This window comes from Macaca fascicularis, chromosome 3 (assembly GCF_037993035.2).
Source record: "Macaca fascicularis isolate 582-1 chromosome 3, T2T-MFA8v1.1".
NCBI lineage: Eukaryota > Metazoa > Chordata > Mammalia > Primates > Cercopithecidae > Macaca > Macaca fascicularis.
In genome coordinates, this window is record NC_088377.1 from 135,275,524 (window position 1) to 135,281,576 (window position 6,053).

Here is a 6,053-nt window from a genome sequence, read left to right on the forward strand (position 1 = left end):
CACAGTCTTATTAATGCAAACAACAATATACCAAAATGACAATCTAGAGTAGAAAAGTTGATTAATAAGCTTTTTGGTCTATTTTTATTCTGTCTGGATTTTCATATTTAAAGTCAATTTAATATTTTTTAAATCTCCTCAAGCATTTTCCTTTTCTCTACAACAAATTTACCTATATTTCTGCATCTTTCATGTATGTTTGTTATAGATGTGTCTTTATGTATACACACATATTTTTGTTCAAAGAATTTTAAGAGGCCGGGCGCGATGGCTAAAGACTGTAATCCCAGCACTTTGGAGGGCTAGTAGGGCGGATCACAAGGTCAGGAAATCGAGACCATCTTGGCTAACACGGTGAAACCCCGTCTCTACTAAAAACAGAAAAATTAGCCGCACGTGGTGGTGGGCGCCTGTAGTCCCAGTTACTCAGGCGGCTGAGGCAGGAGAATGGTGTGAACCCAGGAGGCGGAGCTTGCAGTGAGCCGAGATTGCGCCACGGCACTCCAGCCTGGGCGACAGAGCCAGACTCCGTCTCAAAAAAAAAGAAAGAAAGAAAGAAAGAACGAAAGAAAGAAAAAGAATTTCAAGAAACAATAAGTATAACCATGTATCTATCTCCCAGTATCTTGTTCCTTGTTGTTAGGGATAGACAATATAGGTCAAAGTTTAACATATTTCTGCAATCTAAACATGTATCTTTATCTCTAAGTAATGAAACATTTATCATGTACATATGGGCAATTTTACAGAAAGATATTAAAAACAGAAAGGTCCTAGTATATAATCAATATATTGCCTTTAAAGCAATTAAGTTCATTTTCACATTTTTTTCACATCTGTCTGCTTTCACAATTGTGTTGTGTCACAGCGGCCAGTTCACTACCCAATACCAGAAAATTATCCATGAAAAATAAGAATTTATCTTTGTTTTCTACATACTTATATAAGGGAGTGAAAAATCTCACCTGATAATTTATAATTAAAAGGCTGCTTACAAAGGAGTCAGCAACACAAATTCACAGTAACTGAGTACTGAAAAAAAAATGCCTGACCAACATTTTAATTTAAAATGCTGTTGGATATTAGTGGCATGAGCTATCTACTAGAAACAAATGCATATCCTCTGTCAGGGGAAGACATAACAAACTGGACCATAAAGTATTATAACTGTTAAAAATAAAGTGATTGATAACACAACTGAAAAAAAAGTAAAATTAAAGAAAAATAAGTTAGAAAAAGTGAAACCTGGAAGAAACAAAAGCTGGAGGAGAGTCAGATTTATGGTAACCTCATATATTGGAATCATCAGAGGCAGAATAAAAATACATGTTTAAAGAAAGAAAATGTAAAATGCAGCTCACAAATAATAGCAAAACACTGTGAAAAATGACCGACGTATATTTGAAAGAGAATCAAATATAATAATATTTTTAAAATATATTAAAGTTAAATTTTTACACTCAGTGTATTGGGTGTGTAGAGCTGGAATTTACAGATCCATTTATCACTTTTCTAATTCCATGGTTTTATGCAACTCACTTCTAGATTTAAGCCAAGAAATATATTTAATGAATATAAATTTCTTGAATAATGTTTCATTTTTTTTTCTCTATTTCAGCTATTATTTTTAAGGTTTCACGATAATCACTATTTTTAAAAAAATATTTTAAATAAAATAACTAATATATTTAAAATGTCCTTTTGTCTCTAGTAATATGTCAAATATAATTTGACAAAAACTGACTGAACAGAGGAAAAAAGAATAAAATATGAAGAAAATAACATAAAATGTTGAACCCATAAATGCAATCAAATACACCAGACATTTTAAAGCTAAAACTAAGTAAATATAGGAATAACAGATTGATACTTAAAGTGACTTTCAACTTGATGGTATTTGAAGAAAGAAGCAAATGCCACATTGATTACCATCCACTTACAGAGCATGGATAACAGGAGACCAAGCCCAGAGTTGCACAAGGCGAGATATAAAATTGAAGACACAGGATAAAAATGAGTATCTTTCTTGTTGCAGAAATATTCTCTCATAAAATCAAACAAGAAACAAATCTTAACAAGTTGGCCAAAATATTCAACACAATGAATAAATGCATGAGTTGAGGCACTATATGAATTTCAGGAAAGCAACTACTTAAAATAATTACAAAATGAGGATCTCTCTATTCAAAATAGCTTTTTCCCTTGAGGTATTAATGAATTCCAAAGCAATCTGAGAGTAGACTGAGAATAACTGGACTTCAGGGTCCTTCAAAGAAGAGGGTGCCTGAGAAAATTTCCTACATTGGAATTCCTAGGTTAGAATCCTTCTGTAAGAGTGAGGATAGACTGGAACTAGAGCAGTTCCTATAAAGACCTAAGCTGAGCTTCAAATTATCTCAACGGTTGGTTCCTGTTAGAGGAGATGAAGAATAAAAAAGATTACTCATTAGCGTAGAGTCACATTTAAAAGAAACCTTAAAAATCATTCTTCAGACAAAAAGCATATGATATAAGGTAAAACTAAAGATATTCAAGAAGGAATGGTTTTCAACAAAAACTGTAAGTATGTGACTAAACATATAAATATTGAATTTATAAATTAACCTGAAAAACTGATGAGTTTAAAATGTACCAGTGGTTAAATACATGACATCAGAAAAGTATTGACAGTGGTTAAATACATGACATCAGAAAAGTATTGAAGGTAGAAGTTAATTGTCGTTACTCTGTGAAAATGTAAAATTGTTCATTTATTTCATAATCAAATAGTCAAATAATCTAATGAATTAATAGCAAATGTAGTAATTTCTAAAGTAATGATAAAAACAAGAGTAAAAGAATGTATCATAAGTGATTTGAGTGTGAAAAGTGACAAGTTGAAAAAATACACTATTAATCTAGCAGAAGACAAAGAAGTGGAAAAAACAAGATAGAACTGATAGCAAAAATAGAAAAAAAAATGTTGGTAGGATATATTTAAATGAACGTTATGTGATTAATTATTCAGCATACATGTGAGCTGCAACTAAAGTAAGAGGTTACCAGGTTAGTTTTAAAATATATGCTGCTAACAGGAGATATGTATGTATTATTATAAGAACATAGAATTTATTTATTTATTTATTTATTTGTTTATTTATTTATTTTTTAAGACAGTATCTCACTCTGTCTCCCAGGCTGGAGTGCAGTGGTGCTATCTTAGCTCACTGCAACCTCTGCCTCCTGGATTCAAGCAATTCTCCTGCCTCAGCCTCCCAAGTAGCTGGGACTACAGGCACATGCCACTACACCCGACTATTTTTTGTATTTTTATCAGAGACGGGGTTTCATTTTATTGGCCAGGCTGGTCTCGAACTCCTGACCTCAAGTGATCCACCCGCCTCGGCCTCCCAAAGGGCTGGGATTACAGGCATGAGCCACTGCGCCCGGCCACAACACAGAATTCCTGAAGGAAAATGTCATACAACCAATACGATCTAAAATAGAGTTGTTCTATAGCTATGTAAATACAAGCAAAGTAAATTTTAAGATAAGGAGAACTACTGAGATAATAAGCAACACTTTTCAGTGACTAAAATCAAACTATCAAGAAGATATATATAATAATTATAAATTTTATACCTAATAATATAGATTTAAATATGGAACCAAAAATTAGCATAACTAAAAGGAGAGTTCCACAATTATAAAAATGATTTTGATAAAACTCAGTAACTAAGAAAATAAATCAACAATAATCAAGTTTATAAAAATTTTGAAAAACATTAAACTTGATTTAATACAGAAAATATTGTGTCATAAATTTAGCCACAGAGGTGAAACCTTGCTGCAGAGAAAACTATTAAACATTTATGAAATAAGTGGAAGAAGATACAAATAAATGGAAGGATATCTTATGTTCATTAGTTGGAAGACTTAATTGTTACGATGTCCATGCCTACTCAACATGATCTGATGATAGGGATTAAATGCAAAAAAAAAAAAAAAATGCATATAAAACCATGCAATTACAGTCAACTGATTTCTGACAGAAGTGTCAAGAGCACATAACGGGAAAATGATAGTGACTTCATTAAATGTGGGAACAACTAAATATCCACAGGCAGAAGAATGACATTAAACCATTATCTCACACCATATGCAAAAACACCTCGAAATGGATTGAAGACTTAAAGGTGTGACTTGTAACTACCAAATGAGTAGAATACAACATATGATATTGGTCTGGGCAATGATTTTCAGACATGAACTAAAATGCATAGGTAACAAAATAAAATGTAGATAAGTAGGATTGTATTGAACAAAAACGTATCTTCACAGTCAATGAAACATTCAGCAGAATGAAGTAATCACCCATGGAATAGGAGAAAATACTATCAAACTATACATTTGATAGAGGGCCAATATCCAAAATATATAAGAAATTCAACTCAATAGAAATAAAAAACCAAATAGCCCACTTTAAAAAAGTCACATAATTGGAATAGACAATTATTAAAATAAAACAAATATATGTAAAATGCTCAATAACACTAATCATCAGAAATATACAAATTAAAACCACAGTGAGATAATCACCTCACACTTGTTAGAATGGCTATTATCAAAAAGACAAAAATTAACAAGTATTGGAGAAGATGTAGAAAGAAAGGAACGCTGTACATTATCAATGGAAATGCAAACTAAGTTATCCATTATGGAAAATGATATAGAGTTTCCTAAAATAAATTAAAAACACAACTATCATATGATCCAGCAACCTTGCTCCTGGATATATCCCAAGGAAATGAAAGCAGTATGTAGAGGAGATGTCTGCACTCCCATATTCTCTGCAGCATTATTCACAACAGTCAAGATATGGAAACAACACAAGTGTCCATCAATGAATGAATAGATAAATAAAATGTGGATATATACAGAATGGAATATTATTCAGTTTTAAAAAGAAACACTGTCATTTGGACAACATGGATGAATCTGAAGGACATTATGTTAAGTGAAATAAAACAGGCACAGAAAGACAGACAGCAATATATTTCATTTATATGTGAATTGTAAAATAATTGAACTCCATAGAAGTAGAGAGTAGAATGGTGGTTACCAGAGGCTGGAGGTGGGAGGGGGATAGGGAAGATATTGGTCAAGGGAACAAAATCTCAGTTATACAGGAAGAAGAAGTGCAAGTGATCTATTGTACAACATAGTGACTATAGTTAATAACAATAATTGTATCGAAAATTATTAAGAAAGTAGATTTTAAGTGTTCTCACCTCAAAAATAATAAATTGGTGAGGTAATGGATATGTTAATTAGCTTGATTTAGCCATTTCACAGTGTATACATATTTCAAAACAACATGTTATAGATAATAAACCTATGTAATTTCTTATTTATCAGTTTTCAAAAAAGCTAGCTATTAATCTAGTAAATTATTAGAACCTATTTTATACTTTCTGTTTTAAAAGTATGTATTTGTACTATTAAACGCTATTGTTAGGTGCATGTTTATATTTTTCCTCTTAGATGAGCCAAAAGGGGACTTCTTCAATATGTAGCACTCCACTAATAAATTTTGTAGTCTGTTCTTGAAACACTATATTCTGATGAGGATAGTAGGATAGGAAGAATGAATAAACAAATGAAAAATATAAGAAAACGCCACATCTAAGGGCAGCAGAGTACACTTTCTGTTTAAATGAAAATGAGTGATTTACTCTAATAAGACGTTAAAGGGTATAAATAAATCTCACAAAACTACCAATTTATACATAGTATACACTCTGCAAATTCTGCAACTTAGCTAGAAATGAGCAGTGGTAAGAAAGTTATAAAATCCACAAATATTAGGAAATATTAATCTTCTAACGAATCCATGTATAATAGAAGAAATTACATTAGAAATTATAAAATAATTTGAAACTTAAAGTGATACAAAATCAATCATTTCAAAGCAGGTTGGATGAAGCTTAAACTATACATATATGGAAATGCATAGCCTAAAATCTATATACAAATAAAGAAGAAAGGTTAACAACAAATGAATTAAGGAGCCT